The sequence below is a fragment of the Oncorhynchus keta genome, unplaced genomic scaffold, assembly GCF_023373465.1.
Source record: "Oncorhynchus keta strain PuntledgeMale-10-30-2019 unplaced genomic scaffold, Oket_V2 Un_contig_5531_pilon_pilon, whole genome shotgun sequence".
Classification (NCBI taxonomy): domain Eukaryota; kingdom Metazoa; phylum Chordata; class Actinopteri; order Salmoniformes; family Salmonidae; genus Oncorhynchus; species Oncorhynchus keta.
The window spans coordinates 3,782-27,327 of NW_026288347.1; the positions used below are offsets into that span (position 1 = coordinate 3,782).

Genomic DNA, 23,546 nt, shown 5'->3' on the forward strand with positions numbered 1-23,546 from the left:
AGATCTTCTGTTGAATCTGACAATTAATCTTAATGGTTGTACAGTCGTCTCAAATAAAACTGTGAAGGACCTCGGCGTTACTCTGGACCCTGATCTCTCTTTTGACGAACATATCAAGACTGTTTCAAGAACAGGTTTTTTCCCATCCACATCTTGGCCATGTTCTGTTATAATCTCCACCCGGCACAGCCAGAAGAGGACTGGCCATCCCTCATAGTCTGGTTCCTCTCTACCCGGCACAGCCAGAAGAGGACTGGCCACCCCTCATAGTCTGGTTCCTCTCTAGGTTTATAATCTCCACCCGGCACAGCCAGAAGAGGACTGGCCACCCCACATAGCCTGGTTCCTCTCTAGGTTTATAATCTCCACCCGGCACAGCCAGAAGAGGAATGGCCACCCCTCATAGCCTGGTTCCTCTCTACCCGGCACAGCCAGAAGAGGACTGGCCACCCCTCAGAGCCTGGTTCCTCTCTAGGTTTTGGCCTTTCTAGGGAGTTTTTCCTAGCCATCGTGCTTCTACACCTGCATTGCTTGGTGTTTGGGGGTTTTAGGCTGGGTTTCTGTACAGCACTTTGAGATATCAGCTGATGTACGAAGGGCTATATAAATACAATTTGATTGATTGATTGATATTTGATGACTCTGAAGGACACCATTCCAGGTGATTCCAGGTGACATCGTACTGTATTGACAGCTGTGTAGTTCAGTCAGCGTAATGTTATAGGTGAATCTACCTGTGGTCTGAAGTGGAGTCCATCTCTTTCTTCACCACATCATAGGCATCCTGAAGCAGGTCCTGACAACAAACAAACAAACAAACAACATTCTGGTTGTAACAACATGGCTGAAACAAGAGGAAACTACAAGGTGTAGATCTGTGGGGTCTCTGTCCCATTCCTCCAGGGGTATGACTGTCTTCCATCACTATGGGGTCTCTGTCCCATTCCTCCAGGGGTATGACTGTCTGTCTTCCATCACTATGGGGTCTCTGTCCCATTCCTCCAGGGGTGACTGACTGTCTGTCTTCCATCACTATGGGGTCTCTGTCCCATTCCTCCAGGGGTATGACTGTCTTCCAGCACTATGGGGTCTCTGTCCCATTCCTCCAGGGGTATGACTGACTGTCTTCCATCACTATGGGGTCTCTGTCCCATTCCTCCAGGGGTATGACTGTCTGTCTTCCATCACTATGGGGTCTCTGTCCCATTCCTCCAGGGGTATGACTGTCTGTCTTCCATCACTATGGGGTCTCTGTCCCATTCCTCCAGGGGTATGACTGTCTGTCTTCCATCACTATGGGGTCTCTGTCCCATTCCTCCAGGGGTATGACTGTCTGTCTTCCATCACTATGGGGTCTCTGTCCCATTCCTCCAGGCACTATGTCTGTCTTCCATCACTATGGGGTCTCTGTCCCATTCCTCCAGGGGTATGACTGACTGTCTGTCTTCCATCACTATGGGGTCTCTGTCCCATTCCTCCAGGGGTATGACTGTCTGTCTTCCATCACTATGGGGTCTCTGTCCCATTCCTCCAGGGGTATGACTGTCTGTCTTCCATCACTATGGGGTCTCTGTCCCATTCCTCCAGGGGTATGACTGTCTGTCTTCCATCACTATGGGGTCTCTGTCCCATTCCTCCAGGGGTATGACTGTCTGTCTTCCATCACTATGGGGTCTCCGTCCCATTCCTCCAGGGGTATGTCTGTCTTCCATCACTATGGGGTCTCTGTCCCATTCCTCCAGGGGTATGACTGACTGACTGTCTTCCATCACTATGGGGTCTCTGTCCCATTCCTCCAGGGGTATGACTGTCTGTCTTCCATCACTATGGGGTCTCTGTCCCATTCCTCCAGGGGTATGACTGTCTGTCTGTCTTCCATCACTATGGGGTCTCTGTCCCATTCCTCCAGGGGTATGACTGTCTTCCATCACTATGGGGTCTCTGTCCCATTCCTCCAGGGGTATGACTGACTGTCTTCCATCACTATGGGGTCTCTGTCCCATTCCTCCAGGGGTATGACTGACTGTCTTCCATCACTATGGGGTCTCTGTCCCATTCCTCCAGGGGTATGACTGTCTGTCTTCCATCACTATGGGGTCTCTGTCCCATTCCTCCAGGGGTATGACTGTCTGTCTTCCATCACTATGGGGTCTCTGTCCCATTCCTCCAGGGGTATGACTGTCTGTCTTCCATCACTATGGGGTCTCCGTCCCATTCCTCCAGGGGTATGTCTGTCTTCCATCACTATGGGGTCTCTGTCCCATTCCTCCAGGGGTATGACTGACTGTCTGTCTTCCATCACTATGGGGTCTCTGTCCCATTCCTCCAGGGGTATGTCTGTCTTCCATCACTATGGGGTCTCTGTCCCATTTCTCCAGGGGTATGACTGTCTGTCTTCCATCACTATGGGGTCTCTGTCCCATTTCTCCAGGGGTATGACTGACTGTCTTCCATCACTATGGGGTCTCTGTCCCATTCCTCCAGGGGTATGACTGTCTGTCTTCCATCACTATGGGGTCTCTGTCCCATTCCTCCAGCGGTATGACTGACTGTCTGTCTTCCATCACTATGGGGTCTCTGTCCCATTCCTCCAGGGGTATGACTGTCTTCCATCACTATGGGGTCTCTGTCCCATTCCTCCAGGGGTATGACTGACTGTCTGTCTTCCATCACTATGGGGTCTCTGTCCCATTCCTCCAGGGGTATGACTGTCTTCCATCACTATGGGGTCTCTGTCCCATTCCTCCAGGGGTATGACTGACTGTCTGTCTTCCATCACTATGGGGTCTCTGTCCCATTCCTCCAGGGGTATGACTGTCTGTCTTCCATCACTATGGGGTCTCTGTCCCATTCCTCCAGGGGTATGACTGACTGTCTGTCTTCCATCACTATGGGGTCTCTGTCCCATTTCTCCAGGGGTATGATGACTGTCTGTCTTCCATCACTATGGGGTCTCTGTCCCATTCCTCCAGGGGTATGACTGACTATGGGGTCTGTCTTCCATCCATCACTATGGGGTCTCTGTCCCATTCCTCCAGGGGTATGACTGTCTTCCATCACTGGGGTCTCTGTCATTCCTCCATGACACTGTCTGTCTTCCATCACTATGGGGTCTCTGTCCCATTTCTCCAGGGGTATGACTGTCTTCCATCACTATGGGGTCTCCGTCCCATTTCTCCAGGGGTATGACTGTCTGTCTTCCATCACTATGGGGTCTCTGTCCCATTTCTCCAGGGGTATGACAGACTGTCTTCCATCACTATGGGGTCTCTGTCCCATTCCTCCAGGGGTATGACTGTGGGTAGTGTGTCAGTACAATAGAGTGACGAGGGTGTCTTCTAGACGGGGAGCCAAACCACCAAAGCCGTCACAATCCTGCCTCTTAAAAACAGCTAAGCCTATTGTCTATTGTCTTTTACCCCTGAAGACTAAAACAGGGTGCTAGCCACTACTAATCCATCTCTCCCTCCCTTCCTCCCCTGTCAGATGGATTAGTAGTGGCATCTTGTCCTGGGAGAAGCCTACTGGGAGAGAGGGATGAAACGAAGGAGAGAGAGAGCCACAGGGATGGAGAGACAGACGGAGAGTGGTGGAGGGGGTAAAGACACAGAGAGAGATACAGCCAGAAAATCATCACTTGTCCACCAATGAAGGGAGAAAGAAATAGAGAGAGAAATGGGACCACCCAACGTATAATGTATGCACACATGACTGTAAGTCGCTTTGGATAAAAGCGTCAGCTAAATGGCATATATTATTATTATATTATAAATGGAGAGAGAAATGGAGAGAGAAATGGAGAGCGAGAAAATATGAGCCACCCGGTGTTATGAGATAAAGCAGCCCTTCTGGAGAAACAGACACTCTGCTCACTACCTGGAGAAACAGAGCAGCTCACTGTCTGTAGAAACAGAGCAGCTCACTGTCTAGAGAAACAGAGCAGCTCACTGTCTGTAGAAACAGAGCAGCTCACTGTCTAGAGAAACAGAGCAGCTCACTGTCTGTAGAAACAGAGCAGCTCACTGTCTGTAGAAACAGAGCAGCTCACTGTCTGTAGAAACAGAGCAGCTCACTGTCTGTAGAAACAGAGCAGCTCACTGTCTGTAGAAACAGAGCAGCTCACTGTCTAGAGAAACAGAGCAGCTCACTGTCTAGAGAAACAGAGCAGCTCACTGTCTGGAGAAACAGAGCAGCTCACTGTCTGTAGAAACAGAGCAGCTCACTGTCTGTAGAAACAGAGCAGCTCACTGTCTAGAGAAACAGAGCAGCTCACTGTCTGTAGAAACAGAGCAGCTCACTGTCTAGAGAAACAGAGCAGCTCACTGTCTGTAGAAACAGAGCAGCTCACTGTCTAGAGAAACAGAGCAGCTCACTGTCTGTAGAAACAGAGCAGCTCACTGTCTGTAGAAACAGAGCAGCTCACTGTCTGTAGAAACAGAGAAGCTCACTGTCTGTAGAAACAGAGCAGCTCACTGTCTGTAGAAACAGAGCAGCTCACTGTCTAGAGAAACAGAGCAGCTCACTGTCTAGAGAAACAGAGCAGCTCACTGTCTGTAGAAACAGAGCAGCTCACTGTCTAGAGAAACAGAGCAGCTCACTGTCTAGAGAAACAGAGCAGCTCACTGTCTGGAGAAACAGAGCAGCTCACTGTCTAGAGAAACAGAGCAGCTCACTGTCTAGAGAAACAGAGCAGCTCACTGTCTAGAGAAACAGAGCAGCTCACTGTCTAGAGAAACAGAGCAGCTCACTGTCTGTAGAAACAGAGCAGCTCACTGTCTAGAGAAACAGAGCAGCTCACTGTCTAGAGAAACAGAGCAGCTCTGCTCACTGTCTAGAGAAACAGAGCAGCTCACTGTCTGTAGAAACAGAGCAGCTCACTGTCTAGAGAAACAGAGCAGCTCACTGTCTAGAGAAACAGAGCAGCTCACTGTCTAGAGAAACAGAGCAGCTCACTGTCTGTAGAAACAGAGCAGCTCACTGTCTGTAGAAACAGAGCAGCTCACTATCTAGAGAAACAGAGCAGCTCACTGTCTAGAGAAACAGAGCAGCTCACTGTCTGGAGAAACAGAGCAGCTCACTGTCTAGAGAAACAGAGCAGCTCACTGTCTGGAGAAACAGAGCAGCTCACTGTCTGTAGAAACAGAGCAGCTCACTGTCTGAGAAACAGAGCAGCTCACTGTCTAGAGAAACAGAGCAGCTCACTGTCTAGAGAAACAGAGCAGCTCACTGTCTGGAGAAACAGAGCAGCTCACTGTCTAGAGAAACAGAGCAGCTCACTGTCTGGAGAAACAGAGCAGCTCACTGTCTAGAGAAACAGAGAAGCTCACTGTCTGGAGAAACAGAGCAGCTCACTGTCTAGAGAAACAGAGCAGCTCACTGTCTGTAGAAACAGAGCAGCTCACTGTCTAGAGAAACAGAGCAGCTCACTGTCTGTAGAAACAGAGCAGCTCACTGTCTAGAGAAACAGAGCAGCTCACTGTCTAGAGAAACAGAGCAGCTCACTGTCTAGAGAAACAGAGCAGCTCACTGTCTGTAGAAACAGAGCAGCTCACTGTCTAGAGAAACAGAGCAGCTCACTGTCTAGAGAAACAGAGCAGCTCACTGTCTGGAGAAACAGAGCAGCTCACTGTCTAGAGAAACAGAGCAGCTCACTGTCTAGAGAAACAGAGCAGCTCACTGTCTAGAGAAACAGAGCAGCTCACTGTCTGTAGAAACAGAGCAGCTCACTGTCTGTAGAAACAGAGCAGCTCACTGTCTAGAGAAACAGAGCAGCTCACTGTCTAGAGAAACAGAGCAGCTCACTGTCTGGAGAAACAGAGCAGCTCACTGTCTAGAGAAACAGAGCAGCTCACTGTCTGGAGAAACAGAGCAGCTCACTGTCTGTAGAAACAGAGCAGCTCACTGTCTGTAGAAACAGAGCAGCTCACTGTCTAGAGAAACAGAGCAGCTCACTGTCTAGAGAAACAGAGCAGCTCACTGTCTGGAGAAACAGAGCAGCTCACTGTCTAGAGAAACAGAGCAGCTCACTGTCTAGAGAAACAGAGCAGCTCACTGTCTAGAGAAACAGAGCAGCTCACTCACTGTCTGTAGAAACAGAGCAGCTCACTGTGTCCTAACCTCTCCATAGGAAGGAGAGAGGCTGTGAGACAGTGTGACCCCTGACCTCTCCATAGGAAGGAGACGAGGCTGTGAGACAGTGTGACCCCTAACCTCTCCATAGGAAGGAGAGGAGGCTGTGAGACCGTGTGTCCTAACCTCTCCATAGGAAGGAGAGGAGGCTGTGAGCAGTGTGACCCCTGACCTCTCCATAGGCTGTGAGACAGTGTGACCCCTGACCTCTCCATAGGAAGGAGACGAGTCTGTGAGACGGTGTGACCCCTGACCTCTCCATAGGCTGTGAGACGGTGTGACCCCTGACCTCTCCATAGGAAGGAGAAGAGGCTGTGAGACGGTGTGACCCCTGACCTCTCCATAGGCTGTGAGACAGTGTGACCTCTGACCTCTCCATAGGAAGGAGACGAGTCTGTGAGACAGTGTGACCCCTGACCTCTCCATAGGCTGTGAGAGGTGTGACCCCTGACCTCTCCATAGGAAGGAGAAGGGGCTGTGAGATGGTGTGACCCTAACCTCTCTATAGGAAGGAGAGGAGGCTGTGAGACAGTGTGACCCCTGACCTCTCCATAGGCTGTGAGACGGTGTGACCCCTGACCTCTCCATAGGAAGGAGACGAGTCTGTGAGACGGTGTGACCCCTGACCTCTCCATAGGCTGTGAGACGGTGTGACCCCTGACCTCTCCATAGGAAGGAGAAGGGGCTGTGAGACGGTGTGACCCCTGACCTCTCCATAGGAAGGAGAGGAGGCTGTGAGACGGTGTGACCCCTGACCTCTCCATAGGAAGGAGAGGAGGCTGTGAGACAGTGTGACCCCTAACCTCTCCATAGGAAGGAGAGGAGGCTGTGAGCCCTGACCCAGGGGTTCTTTAACGTTTTCAGCCTGGGACCCAAATGAGAAATTCTGTGTTTTCCTGGGACCCAAGCTCACGGAAATATGCAACTATATGCAAATATTGGTCAATTTCATTACCCTTATTCCTAAAAACAAATGCAATATAGACTAAAACAAATAATAATGCCATAAAATATCAATTTAAATATCTAATCATGTTTATTCTGCCCTTCCAAGCTAAAAGGCAGTAACTTCTCATAGCGTGAAACTGAGGAAAATGGGCTTTAATTTACCTTTGGTTTCATAGTATCTCTATCTATTCATAGTATCTCTATCTATTCATAGTATCTCTATCTATTCAGAGTATCTCTATCTATTCAGAGTATCTCTATCTATTCATAGTATCTCTATCTATTCATAGTATCTCTATCTATTCATAGTATCTCTATCTATTCATAGTATCTCTATCTATTCATAGTATCTCTATCTATTCACAGTATCTCTATCTATTCATAGTATCTCTATCTATTCATAGTATCTCTATCTATTCATAGTATCTCTATCTATTCATAGTATCTCTATCTATTCATAGTATCTCTATCTATTCATAGTATCTCTATCTATTCATAGTATCTCTATCTATTCATAGTATCTCTATCTATTCACAGTATCTCTATCTATTCACAGTATCTCTATCTATTCATAGTATCTCTATCCATTCATAGTATCTCTATCTATTCATAGTATCTCTATCTATTCATAGTATCTCTATCTATTCACAGTATCTCTATCTATTCATAGTATCTCTATCTATTCATAGTATCTCTATCTATTCATAGTATCTCTATCTATTCATAGTATCTCTATCTATTCATAGTATCTCTATCTATTCACAGTATCTCTATCTATTCATAGTATCTCTATCCATTCATAGTATCTCTATCCATTCATAGTATCTCTATCTATTCATAGTATCTCTATCTATTCATAGTATCTCTTATCTATTCATAGTATCTCTTATCTATTCATAGTATCTCTATCTATTCACAGTATCTCTATCTATTCACAGTATCTCTATCTATTCACAGTATCTCTATCTATTCATAGTATCTATCTATTCATAGTATCTCTATCTATTCATAGTATCTATCTATTCATAGTATCTCTATCTATTCATAGTATCTCTATCTATTCACAGTATCTCTATCTATTCACAGTATCTCTATCTATTCACAGTATCTATCTATTCATAGTATCTCTATCTATTCATAGTATCTCTATCTATTCATAGTATCTCTATCTATTCATAGTATCTCTATCTATTCATAGTATCTCTATCTATTCATAGTATCTCTATCTATTCATAGTATCTCTATCTATTCATAGTATCTCTATCTATTCATAGTATATCTATCTATTCATAGTATCTCTATCTATTCATAGTATCTCTATCTATTCATAGTATCTCTATCTATTCATAGTATCTATTCATAGTATATCTATTCATAGTATCTCTATCTATTCACAGTATCTCTATCTATTCATAGTATCTCTATCTATTCATAGTATCTCTATCTATTCTAGTATCTCTATCTATTCATAGTATCTCTATCTATTCATAGTATCTCTATCTATTCATAGTATCTCTATCTATTCATAGTATCTCTATCTATTCATAGTATCTCTATCCATTCATAGTATCTCTATCTATTCATAGTATCTCTATCTATTCATAGTATCTCTATCTATTCATAGTATCTATCTATTCATAGTATCTCTATCTATTCACAGTATCTCTATCTATTCATAGTATCTCTATCTATTCATAGTATCTCTATCTATTCATAGTATCTCTATCTATTCATAGTATCTCTATCTATTCATAGTATCTCTATCTATTCATAGTATCTCTATCTATTCATAGTATCTCTATCTATTCATAGTATCTCTATCTATTCACAGTATCTCTATCTATTCATAGTATCTCTATCTATTCATAGTATCTCTATCTATTCATAGTATCTCTATCTATTCACAGTATCTCTATCTATTCATAGTATCTCTATCTATTCATAGTATCTCTATCTATTCTATAGTATCTCTCTATCTATTCATAGTATCTCTATCTATTCATAGTATCTCTATCTATTCATAGTATCTCTATCTATTCATAGTATCTCTTATCTATTCATAGTATCTCTATCTATTCATAGTATCTCTATCTATTCATAGTATCTCTTATCTATTCATAGTATCTCTTATCTATTCACAGTATCTCTATCTATTCATAGTATCTCTATCCATTCATAGTATCTCTTATCTATTCATAGTATCTCTTATCTATTCATAGTATCTCTATCTATTCATAGTATCTCTTATCTATTCATAGTATCTCTTATCTATTCATAGTATCTCTATCTATTCATAGTATCTCTATCCATTCATAGTATCTCTATCTATTCAGAGTATCTCTATCTATTCATAGTATCTCTATCTATTCATAGTATCTCTATCTATTCATAGTATCTCTATCCATTCATAGTATCTCTATCCATTCATAGTATCTCTATCTATTCATAGTATATCTATCTATTCATAGTATCTCTATCTATTCATAGTATCTCTATCTATTCATAGTATCTCTATCCATTCATAGTATCTCTTATCTATTCAGAGTATCTCTATCTATTCATAGTATCTCTATCCATTCATAGTATCTCTATCCGTTCATATTCATAGTATCTCTATCCATTCATAGTATCTCTATCTATTCATAGTATCTCTATCTATTCATAGTATCTCTTATCTATTCATAGTATCTCTATCTATTCATAGTATCTCTTATCTATTCATAGTATCTCTATCTATTCATAGTATCTCTATCTATTCACAGTATCTCTATCTATTCATAGTATCTATATCTATTCATATCCATTCATAGTATATCTATCTATTCACAGTATCTCTATCTTTTCATAGTATCTCTATCTATTCACAGTATCTCTATCTATTCATAGTATCTCTTATCTATTCATAGTATCTCTATCTATTCATAGTATCTCTATCTATTCACAGTATCTATCTATTCATAGTATCTCTATCTATTCATATCCATTCATAGTATCTCTATCTATTCACAGTATCTCTATCCATTCATAGTATCTCTATCCATTCATAGTATCTCTATCTATTCATAGTATCTCTATCTATTCACAGTATCTCTATCTATTCATAGTATCTCTATATATTCATATCCATTCATAGTATCTCTATCTATTCATAGTATCTCTATCTATTCACAGTATCTCTATCTATTCACAGTATCTCTATCCATTCATAGTGTATCTATCTATTCACAGTATCTCTATCTTTTCATAGTATCTCTATCTATTCATATCCATTCATAGTATCTCTATCTATTCATAGTATCTCTTATCTATTCATAGTATCTCTATCTATTCACAGTATCTCTATCTATTCATAGTATCTCTATCTATTCATAGTATCTCTATATATTCATAGTATCCATTCACAGTATCTCTATCTATTCATAGTATCTCTTATCTATTCATAGTATCTCTATCTATTCACAGTATCTCTATCTATTCATAGTATCTCTATATATTCATATCCATTCATAGTGTATCTATCTATTCACAGTATCTCTATCTATTCATAGTATCTCTATCTATTCATAGTATCTCTATCTATTCATATCCATTCATAGTGTATCTATCTATTCACAGTATCTCTATCTATTCACAGTATCTCTATCTTTTCATAGTATCTCTATCTATTCATAGTATCTCTATCTATTCATAGTATCTCTATCTATTCATAGTATCTATATCTATTCATAGTATCTCTATCCATTCATAGTATCTCTATCTATTCATAGTATCTCTATCTATTCATAGTATATCTATCTATTCACAGTATCTCTATCTATTCACAGTATCTCTATCTATTCATAGTATCTCTATCTATTCACAGTATCTCTATCTATTCATAGTATCTCTATCTATTCACAGTATCTCTATCTATTCATAGTATCTCTATCTATTCATAGTATCTCTATCTATTCACAGTATCTCTATCTATTCATAGTATCTCTATCTATTCATAGTATCTCTATCTATTCACAGTATCTCTATCTATTCATAGTATCTCTATCTATTCATATCCATTCATAGTATCTCTATCTATTCATAGTATCTCTATCTATTCACAGTATCTCTATCTATTCACAGTATCTCTATCTATTCATAGTATCTCTATCTATTCATATCCATTCATAGTATCTCTATCTATTCATAGTATCTCTATCTATTCATAGTATCTCTTATCTATTCATAGTATCTCTATCTATTCATAGTATCTCTATCTATTCATAGTATCTCTATCTATTCACAGTATCTTCATCCAGTTACTGTTAACATTTTCATCTTCTCCTGACCACAATACGAGGCAGGATACTTGTCCACGTGATTAAACTTGTATTTAATGTAGCAGAACATGACACAAACTCATTTTAGACCAAACGAGCAGTTAGTGCCTTGTGGCTTGGTAGGGCAGCATTGCTCCTCGTTAAAAACACTCTTTATCTGTCTAAGTTGGAACTGGTGCTGTTTAAAAATACAATATTTGTTTTAAATTCTGAACATGAATAAACCGATTGATTAAATCCCACAGGTTGAAGTTTTCAACAAACCCATCTATTCTGGGCTCAGGTTTTAGACTCAGAGGTGATACATTTCAGACAAGAGGTGATACTCGGCATTGAATCTGTTTCTGTACTTTTCTTAAGTACGCCGCCAGAGTTGAGAACCCGGACTGACACGGGTACGTGGTGCCAACCTGGACCAGAACATTTACTGCTTCCTCAGTCAGGCAGGAGGCCACTTCCTGCTGTAGATGGAACAACCCAGAACTGTGTGAGTGGGTTCTCCGTCAGACAGTATACCACTTCCTGTGGTATATGAACCAGCCAGAACTGTGTGAGTGGGTTCTCAGTCAGACAGGAGACCACTTCCTGTTGTAGATGAACCCAGAACTGTGTGAGTAGGTTCTCAGTCAGACAGGATACCACTTCCTGTTGTAGATGAACCCAGAACTGTGTGAGTAGGTTCTCCGTCAGACAGGAGACCACTTCCTGTTGTAGATGAACCCAGAACTGTGTGAGTGGGTTCTCCGTCAGACAGGAGACCACTTCCTGTTGTAGATGAACCCAGAACTGTGTGAGTGGGTTCTCCGTCAGACAGGAGACCACTTCCTGTTGTAGATGAACCAGCCAGAACTGTGTGAGTGGGTTCTCAGTCAGACAGGAGACCACTTCCTGTTGTAGATGAACCCAGAACTGTGTGAGTAGGTTCTCCGTCAGACAGGATACCACTTCCTGTGGTATATGAACCAGCCAGAACTGTGTGAGTGGGTTCTCAGTCAGCTATTAGCTGTGTACAAGGCCAGGGATTGTTAGAAAGAGAAACATCTACTACTATCCACTGTCAAAGCACTGTTTCCCAGAAGGACTGTTTCCCAGAAGGACTGTTTCCCAGAAGGACTGTTTCCCAGAAGGACTGTTTCCCAGAAGGACTGTTTCCCAGATTCCCTGAAGGACTGTTTCCCTGAGCTACTGTTTCCCTGAATCACCGTTTCCCAGAAGGACTGTTTCCAAGAAGGACTGTTTCCCAGAATGACCGTTTCCCAGAATGACCGATTCCCAGAAAGACTGTTTCCCTGAAGGACTGTTTCCCAGAATGACCGTTTCCCAGAAAGACCGTTTCCCAGAAGGACTGTTTCCCAGATTCCCTGAAGGACTGTTTCCCAGAGCTACTGTTTCCCTGAATCACTGTTTCCCAGAAGGACTGTTTCCCAGAATGACCGATTCCCAGAAAGACCGTTTCCCAGAAGGACCGTTTCCCAGAAGGACCGTTTCCCAGAAGGACCGTTTCCCAGAAGGACCGTTTCCCAGAAGGACCATTTCCCGAAGGACCGTTTCCCGAAGGACCGTTTCCCAGAAGGACCATTTCCCGAAGGACCGTTTCCCTGAAGGACCGTTTCCCGAAGGACCGTTTCCCAGAAGGACCGTTTCCCAGAAGCACCGTTTCCCAGAAGGACCGTTTCCCAGAAGGACCGTTTCCCAGAAGCATCCTGCTCTGAACGACCTCCCTGGGTTTACCGTCACACTGTGTTTGATCAGGACGTGTCGTTTTATTAATTTAGTTGGTTTTCAGAGACTCATTACTCAGCACTTCCCCTTGTGGGCGTTCCCGTTTATTCCTCAACGTTTGCGGTGACACTAAGAGAGAGAAACTCATCGCTGTATTTGCGTTTCATGACGATCGAGCTCAGTCAGAACTAGTAGCTTATACCATGAGTCCATTTGATGACAGCGGATGGCTGTGTGGATGGCTGGTGGGAACGACAAGTCAATGGCCGACAGCGGATGGGTCTCGGAGTGATCTTCAAGAAAACGGGCTGGGGATCGAACCAGGGTCTGTAGTGACGCCGACAGAGCTGCAGCGGATGGGTCTCGATCTTCAAGAAAACGGGTGATCTTCAAGAAAACGGCCTGGGGATCGAACCAGGGTCTGTAGTGACGCCGACAGAGCTGCAGCGGATGGGTCTCGGAGTGATCTTCAAGAAAACGGGCTGGGGATCGAACCAGGGTCTGTAGCCTGGGGACGCCAGGGTCTAGCACGGAGATGCAATGCCTTAGACCGCCGCGCCACTTGGCCAAATCAATTCAAATCCAGTAATCAATTAAACAATTCATTAACTAATTGATTAAGGAAAGCTGTACCCACCTCTTCATAGCTAGAAGGAGAAGAGGCTCCCTGGCTGTTTGCCTGAGTGGAGGGGTGGAGCGTGAGGTGGAGGTGGGTGTCTGGAACAGGATTAGGGGTGTCTCTGGCGGCCCTTCCCAGCCCAGGGTGCTCTGCTGGGGGACAGGTCTGGTAGGCTGCCCGGCGCTCTGGAGAGAAGCTATCCCACAGGCCTGAGATAGCTTCAGATACTACAGCCAGACCAGTCTGTCCCGGGCTCAGCACACCGCTACAAACCAACTTCTCCAGTGTCTGTCTGTAGAACAACAAGTACCTGGGGAGAAATAGAGAGATGGTGGAGTGGGATGGGGGAGAGAGTGATGGGGAGAGAGAGAGGGATTGGGGAGAGTGATGGGGAGAGAGAGAGGGTGATTGGGGAGAGAGATAGATAGGGATGGGAGAGAGAGAGGGATGGGGAAAGAGGGATGGGAGAGAGACAGGGTGATGGGGGAGAGAGAAATAGGGATGGGAGAGCGAGAGAGGGTGAAGGGGTGAGAGAGAGGGATGGAGAGAGAGAGATAGGGATGGGGGAGAGAGATAGATAGGGATGGGGGAGAGAGATAGATAGGGATGGGAGAGAGAGAGGGATAGGGATGGGAGAGAGAGGGATGGGGAGAGAGATAGATAGGGATGGGAGAGAGAGAGAGATAGGGATGGGAGAGAGAGAGGGATAGGGATGGGAGAGAGAGGGTGATGGGGAGAGATCGGGAGGTGAGAGAGAGGGATAGGGATGGGAGAGAGAGGGTGAAGGGGAGAGATAGGGAGGTGAGAGAGAGGGATAGGGATGGGAGAGAGAGGGTGGAGGGGGAGAGAGATAGGGATGGTGAGACTTAAATGTAATGTAAATGTGAGAGAGAAAGAAAGAGGGATGGAGGAGAGAGAGGGTGATGGGGAGAGAGAGAGGGTGAAGGAGAGAGAGAGGGTGATGGGGAGAGAAAGAGATATGAATGGGAGAGAGAGAGGGTTATGGGGAGAGAGAGATAGATAGGGATGGGGGAGAGAGAGAGAGATAGGGATGGGAGAGAGAGGGTGATGGGGAGAGAGAGATAGATCATTGTTTTATGGAGGTTATACATTAATTTGGTGAAAAGAGAGAGAGGGTGATGGTCAGAGGTGCACCTCAGTGCCCCCAGCTATAAAGTGGAATCCTTGATCCCCAGTCACAGGCCAGGAGAGCACTAACTACGCACTATGGACAGTTAAAACATCTCAACGGAGACATCCAATAGAAGCAACCAGACAAGGCTGAAATTCTGGCAGATTGTTAATAAAAAAATATGACTTCAGTTTCATTTGGATTTTGGGGAAGCTTCAACTGAGACGAAGGCAGGGACATAATTATATATTATATATTATAATATAATCAGACTGTCCATACGTTGGTCTATAAACAAAAATACCAGTTGACTGGTCAGCTGTATAGCCTCTACACTGAGGGTCAGCTGTATAGCCTCTACACTGATGGTCAGCTGTATAGCCTCTACACTGATGGTCAGCTGTATAGCCTCTACACTGATGGTCAGCTGATAGCCTCTACACTGATGGTCAGCTGTATAGCCTCTACACTGATGGTCAGCTGTATAGCCTCTACACTGATGGTCAGCTGTATAGCCTCTACACTGATGGTCAGCTGTATAGCCTCTACACTGATGGTCAGCTGTATAGCCTCTACACTGATGGTCAGCTGTATAGCCTCTACACTGATGGTCAGCTGTATAGCCTCTACACTGATGGTCAGCTGTATAGCCTCTACACTGATGGTCAGCTGTATAGCCTCTACACTGAGGGTCAGCTGTATAGCCTCTACACTGATGGTCAGCTGTATAGCCTCTACACTGATGGTCAGCTGTATAGCCTCTACACTGATGGTCAGCTGTATAGCCTCTACACTGAGGGTCAGCTGTATAGCCTCTACACTGAGGGTCAGCTGTATAGCCTCTACACTGAGGGTCAGCTGTATAGCCTCTACACTGAGGGTCAGCTGTATAGCCTCTACACTGAGGGTCAGCTGTATAGCCTCTACACTGATGGTCAGCTGTATAGCCTCTACACTGAGGGTCAGCTGTATAGCCTCTACACTGATGGTCAGCTGTATAGCCTCTACACTGATGGTCAGCTGTATAGCTCTACACTGATGGTCAGCTGTATAGCCTCTACACTGATGGTCAGCTGTATAGCCTCTACACTGAGGGTCAGCTGTATAGCCTCTACACTGATGGCCAGCTGTATAGCCTCCACACTGATGGTCAGCTGTATAGCCTCTACACTGATGGAAATACCAGTTGACTGGTCAGCTGTATAGCCTCTACACTGATGGTCAGCTGTATAGCCTCTACACTGATGGTCAGCTGTATAGCCTCTACACTGATGGTCAGCTGTATAGCCTCTACACTGAGGGTCAGCTGTATAGCCTCTACACTGATGGTCAGCTGTATAGCCTCTACACTGATGGTCAGCTGTATAGCCTCTACACTGATGGTCAGCTGTATAGCCTCTACACTGATGGTCAGCTGTATAGCCTCTACACTGATGGTCAGCTGTATAGCCTCTACACTGATGGTCAGCTGTATAGCCTCTACACTGATGGTCAGCTGTATAGCCTCTACACTGAGGGTCAGCTGTATAGCCTCTACACTGATGGTCAGCTGTATAGCCTCTACACTGATGGTCAGCTGTATAGCCTCTACACTGATGGTCAGCTGTATAGCCTCTACACTGATGGTCAGCTGTATAGCCTCTACACTGATGGTCAGCTGTATAGCCTCTACACTGATGGTCAGCTGTATAGCCTCTACACTGATGGTCAGCTGTATAGCCTCTACACTGATGGTCAGCTGTATAGCCTCTACACTGATGGTCAGCTGTATAGCCTCTACACTGATGGTCAGCTGTATAGCCTCTACACTGATGGTCAGCTGTATAGCCTCTACACTGATGGCAGCTGTATAGCCTCTACACTGAGGGTCAGCTGTATAGCCTCTACACTGAGGGTCAGCTGTATAGCCTCTACACTGATGGTCAGCTGTATAGCCTCTACACTGATGGAAATACCAGTTGACTGGTCAGCTGTATAGCCTCTACACTGATGGTCAGCTGTATAGCCTCTACACTGATGGTCGGCTGTATAGCCTCTACACTGCCTCTACACTGATGGTCAGCTGTATAGCCTCTACACTGATGGAAATACTGATGGTCAGTTGACTGGTCAGCTGTATAGCCTCTACACTGATGGTCAGCTGTATAGCCTCTACACTGATGGTCAGCTGTATAGCCTCTACACTGAGTGGTCAGCTGTATAGCCTCTACACTGATGGTCAGCTGTATAGCCTCTACACTGATGGTCAGCTGTATAGCCTCTACACTGATGGTCAGCTGTATAGCCTCTACACTGATGGTCAGCTGTATAGCCTCTACACTGAGGGTCAGCTGTATAGCCTCTACACTGAGGGTCAGCTGTATAGCCTCTACACTGATGGAAATAGCCTCTACACTGACTGGTCAGCTGTATAGCCTCTACACTGATGGTCAGCTGTATAGCCTCTACACTGATGGTCAGCTGTATAGCCTCTACACTGATGGTCAGCTGTATAGCCTCTACACTGATGGTCAGCTGTATAGCCTCTACACTGATGGTCAGCTGTATAGCCTCTACACTGATGGTCAGCTGTATAGCCTCTACACTGATGGTCAGCTGTATAGCCTCTACACTGATGGTCAGCTGTATAGCCTCTACACTGAGGGTCAGCTGTATAGCCTCTACACTGAGGGTCAGCTGTATAGCCTCTACACTGAGGGTCGGCTGTATAGCCTCTACACTGATGGAAATACCAGTTGACTGGTCAGCTGTATAGCCTCTACACTGATGGTCAGCTGTATAGCCTCTACACTGATGGTCGGCTGTATAGCCTCTACACTGGTGGTCAGCTGTATAGCCTCTACACTGATGGAAATACCAGTTGACTGGTCAGCTGTATAGCCTCTACACTGATGGTACACTGATGGTCAGCTGTATAGCCTCTACACTGAGGGTCAGCTGTATAGCCTCTACACTAGTGGTCAGCTGTATAGCCTCTACACTGATGGTCAGCTGTATAGCCTCTACACTGATGGTCAGCTGTATAGCCTCTACACTGATGGTCAGCTGTATAGCCTCTACACTGATGGTCAGCTGTATAGCCTCTACACTGAGGGTCAGCTGTATAGCCTCTACACTGAGGGTCAGCTGTATAGCCTCTACACTGAGGGTCGGCTGTATAGCCTCTACACTGATGGAAATACCAGTTGACTGGTCAGCTGTATAGCCTCTACACTGATGGTCAGCTGTATAGCCTCTACACTGATGGTCGGCTGTATAGCCTCTACACTGGTGGTCAGCTGTATAGCCTCTACACTGATGGTCAGCTGTATAGCCTCTACACTGATGGAAATACCAGTTGACTGGTCAGCTGTATAGCCTCTACACTGATGGTCAGCTGTATAGCCTCTACACTGATGGTCAGCTGTATAGCCTCTACACTGATGGTCAGCTGTATAGCCTCTACACTGATGGTCAGCTGTATAGCCTCCACACTGATGGTCAGCTGTATAGCCTCTACACTGATGGTCAGCTGTATAGCCTCTACACTGATGGCCGGCTGTATAGCCTCTACACTGATGGTCAGCTGTATAGCCTCTACACTGATGGTCAGCTGTATAGCCTCCACACTGATGGTCAGCTGTATAGCCTCTACACTGATGGTCAGCTGTATAGCCTCTACACTGATGGTCAGCTGTATAGCCTCTACACTGATGGTCGGCTGTATAGCCTCTACACTGATGGTCGGCTGTATAGCCTCTACACTGATGGCCGGCTGTATAGCCTCTACACTGATGGCCGGCTGTATAGCCTCTACACTGATGGTCAGCTGTATAGCCTCTACACTGATGGTCAGCTGTATAGCCTCTACACTGATGGTCAGCTGTATAGCCTCTACACTGATGGTCAGCTGTATAGCCTCTACACTGATGGTCGGCTGTATAGCCTCTACACTGATGGTCAGCTGTATAGCCTCTACACTGATGGTCAGCTGTATAGCCTCTACACTGATGGTCAGCTGTATAGCCTCTACACTGATGGTCAGCTGTATAGCCTCTACACTGAGGGTCAGCTGTATAGCCTCTACACTGAGGGTCAGCTGTATAGCCTCTACACTGAGGGTCGGCTGTATAGCCTCTACACTGATGGAAATACCAGTTGACTGGTCAGCTGTATAGCCTCTACACTGATGGTCAGCTGTATAGCCTCTACACTGATGGTCAGCTGTATAGCCTCTACACTGGTGGTCAGCTGTATAGCCTCTACACTGATGGTCAGCTGTATAGCCTCTACACTGATGGAGTTGACTGGTCAGCTGTATAGCCTCTACACTGATGGTCAGCTGTATAGCCTCTACACTGATGGTCAGCTGTATAGCCTCTACACTGATGGTCAGCTGTATAGCCTCTACACTGATGGTCAGCTGTATAGCCTCCTACACTGATGGTCAGCTGTATAGCCTCTACACTGATGGTCAGCTGTATAGCCTCTACACTGATGGCCGGCTGTATAGCCTCTACACTGATGGTCAGCTGTATAGCCTCCACACTGATGGTCAGCTGTATAGCCTCCACACTGATGGTCAGCTGTATAGCCTCTACACTGATGGTCAGCTGTATAGCCTCTACACTGATGGTCAGCTGTATAGCCTCTACACTGATGGTCAGCTGTATAGCCTCTACACTGATGGCCGGCTGTATAGCCTCTACACTGATGGCCGGCTGTATAGCCTCTACACTGATGGTCAGCTGTATAGCCTCTACACTGATGGTCAGCTGTATAGCCTCTACACTGATGGTCAGCTGTATAGCCTCTACACTGATGGTCAGCTGTATAGCCTCTACACTGATGGTCAGCTGTATAGCCTCTACACTGATGGAAATACCAGTTGACTGGTCAGCTGTATAGCCTCTACACTGATGGTCAGCTGTATAGCCTCTACACTGATGGTCAGCTGTATAGCCTCTACACTGATGGTCAGCTGTATAGCCTCTACACTGATGGTCAGCTGTATAGCCTCTACACTGATGGTCAGCTGTATAGCCTCTATACTGATGGTCAGCTGTATAGCCTCTACACTGATGGTCAGCTGTATAGCCTCTACACTGATGGTCAGCTGTATAGCCTCTACACTGATGGTCAGCTGTATAGCTCTACACTGATGGTCAGCTGTATAGCCTCTACACTGATGGTCAGCTGTATAGCCTCTACACTGATGGAAATACCAGTTGACTGGTCAGCTGTATAGCCTCTACACTGAGGGTCAGCTGTATAGCCTCTACACTGATGGTCAGCTGTATAGCCTCTACACTGAGGGTCAGCTGTATAGCCTCTACACTGATGGTCAGCTGTATAGCCTCTACACTGATGGTCAGCTGTATAGCCTCTACACTGATGGTCAGCTGTATAGCCTCTACACTGATGGTCAGCTGTATAGCCTCTACACTGATGGTCAGCTGTATAGCCTCTACACTGATGGTCAGCTGTATAGCCTCTACACTGATGGTCGGCTGTATAGCCTCTACACTGGTGGTCAGCTGTATAGCCTCTACACTGATGGTCGGCTGTATAGCCTCTACACTGATGGTCAGCTGTATAGCCTCTACACTGATGGTCAGCTGTATAGCCTCTACACTGATGGTCAGCTGTATAGCCTCTACACTGGTAGAACCCCCACACGAATGGTCAGCTGTATAGCCTCTACACTGATGGTCAGCTGTATAGCCTCTACACTGATGGTCAGCTGTATAGCCTCCACACTGATGGTCAGCTGTATAGCCTCTACACTGATGGTCAGCTGTATAGCCTCTACACTGATGGTCAGCTGTATAGCCTCTACACTGATGGTCAGCTGTATAGCCTCCACACTGATGGTCAGCTGTATAGCCTCTACACTGAGGGTCAGCTGTATAGCCTCTACACTGAGGGTCAGCTGTATAGCCTCTACACTGATGGTCAGCTGTATAGCCTCCACACTGATGTAAATACCAGTTCACAGAAGTTAAAGCTTGGTTGCAAATGAGTCTTCCAGATGGACAACGACCCCAAGCATAAGTTGAGGCAAAATGGCTTAAAGACAACAAAGTCAAGGTATTGGAGTGGCCATCACAAAGCCCTGACCTCAATCCCATAGAACATTTGTGGGCAGAACTGAAAAAGTGTGTGCGAGCAAGGAGGCCTACAAACCTGACTCAGTTACACCAGCTCTGTCAGGAGGAATGGGACAAAATTCACCCAACTTATTGTGGGAAGCTTGTGGAAGGCTACCTGAAACTTTTGACCCAAGTTAAACAATTTATAGGCAATGCTACCAAATACTAATTGAGTGAATGTAAACTTCTGACCCACTGGGAATGTGATGAAAGAAATAAAAGCTGAAATAAATCACTCTCTACTATTATTCTGACATTTCACATTCTTAAAATAAAGGGGTGATCCTAACAGACCGAAGACAGGGAATTTCTACTCGGATTAAATGTCAGGAATTGTGGAAAAACTTTAAGTTTAAAGTTTAAGTTTAAATATATTTAAATATATTTATTATTATTATTATTATTAAATATATTTTTGCTAAGGTGTATGTAAACTTCGACTTCAACTGTATACATAAATATATAAATATATATATATATAAATATATATACATATATTGCTTATATATAAATATATATATATACACATATTCCTTATATATAAATCCTATTGGTCGTATGAATCTGGGATCTATCGTCCCAAAACTGTCCCAGAGTCTGTTTGTCACAGGCTATTTCTTTCTCGACAAGCTGACCAATAGAATAGGTGGCCTAAACTTTTCTCCTATAGTAGATTGCCATAGGCTAGCGATGTTGCTGTTCGCTACTCGTTAACCCTGGCGCGAGCCCCCACCCTTCAAACTCCAGGATGTTGGTGAGAGAGTTGATGGAGGTCTGAGAGGGGCGGAGTCATCCAGAGTCTCCTCCGCAGAGTCTTCCTCACTGGTCTCAGTCAGGTCCTCTCCGTCAGCTCCGTCATGACGTCTGTGGCCACCAGGTCTTCTGGAGCGCAGGGAGCTAAGGGGAGGGGGGAGGGGGAGAAGGGAGGGGAGGAGGGGAGGAGGAGGGGAGGGGGGGAGGGGGAGGGGAGGGAGGGGAGGGGGAGAAGGAGGAGGGGGAGGGGAGGGGGAGAAGGGAGAGGGGAGGAGGAGGAGGGGGGGAGGGGAGGGGGAGAAGGAGGGGGAGGGGGAGGGGAGGGAGGGGGAGAATGATCAATAACATGGGGGAGGGGAGGGAGGAGGAGGGGGGTATAAAGGGGAGGGGGGGGGAGGAGGGGAGGGGAGAAGGAGGAGGGGGAGGGGGGAGGGGAGGGGAGGGGACAATGGGGGGAGGGGGAGAAGGGGGAGGGGAGGAGGAGTTGGGGAGGGGGGAGGGGGGGGAGGGGAGGGGAGGGGGAGGGAGGAGGGGGAGAAGGGGGGAGAAGGAGGAGGGGGAGGGAGGGGAGAAGGAGGGAGGGGGGGGGGGAGGAGGGAGAGGAGGGGAGGGGATCAAGGAGGAGGGGGAGGGAGGAGGGGGAGGGGGGGGAGAGAAGGAGGAGGGGAGGGAGGGAGGGGGGGGAGGGGAGGGAGGGGATGGGAGGAGGGAGGGAGGGAAAGGGGAGGGGAGGGGAGGAGGGAGGGAGGGGAGGGGAGGGGGATAACATGGGGGAGAAGGGGGGAGGGGGAGGGGAGGGGGGAGGGGAGAAGGAGGGGGGGGAGGGGGATAACAGGGGAGGGGGAGAGGGAGGGGGGGAGGGGGAGGGAGGATGGGGGAGAGAAGGAGGAGGGGGAGGGAGGGAGGGGGAGGGAGGAGGGAGGAGGGGAGGGGAGGGAGGAGGGAGGGAGGGAAAGGGGAGGGGGAGCAATAACAGGAGGAGGGGGGGATCAAAGGAGGGGGGAGAAGGGAGGAGAGGAGGGGAGGGGGGGGAGAAAGAGGAGTAGGAGGGAAAGGGGGGAGGGAACACGTTTTTAATGTAAGACTGAAAAAATAAGCTAATTGACATCTACAATAACAATAGAAATTGATTTTACATGTAAGTGTTGTGTATAAACAACTGTAGATGATCAATAACATGGGTAGTTGATCAATAACATGGGTAGTTGATCAATACAATGGGTAGATGAGTATAAACAACTGTAGTTGATCAATAACATGGGTAGATGATCAATAACATGGGTAGATGATCAATAACATGGGTAGATGATCAATAACATGGGTAGATGATCAATAACATGGATAGATGATCAATAACATGGGTAGTTGATCAATAACATGGGTAGATGATCAATAACATGGGTAGATGATCAATAACATGGGTAGATGATCAATACAATGGGTAGATGAATATAAACAACTGTAGATGATCAATAACATGGGTAGATGATCAATAACATGGGTAGATGATCAATAACATGGGTAGATGATCAATAACATGGGTAGATGATCAATAACATGGGTAGATGATCAATAACATGGGTAGTTGATCAATAACATGGGTAGATGATCAATAACATGGGTAGATGATCAATAACATGGGTAGATGATCAATAACATGGGTAGATGATCAATAACATGGGTAGATGATCAATAACATGGGTAGTTGATCAATAACATGGGTAGATGATCAATAACATGGGTAGATGATCAATAACATGGGTAGTTGATCAATAACATGGATAGATGATCAATAA

The 23,546-nt window shown here is 45.7% G+C and overlaps 1 pseudogene; it reads right to left on the reverse strand.

Moving 5' to 3' along the window:
* Nucleotides 1-734: 734 nt before the first annotated feature.
* LOC127925398 (stimulated by retinoic acid gene 8 protein-like) overlaps nucleotides 735-23,546 on the reverse strand; it is a 37,915-nt pseudogene continuing 15,103 nt past the window's right edge.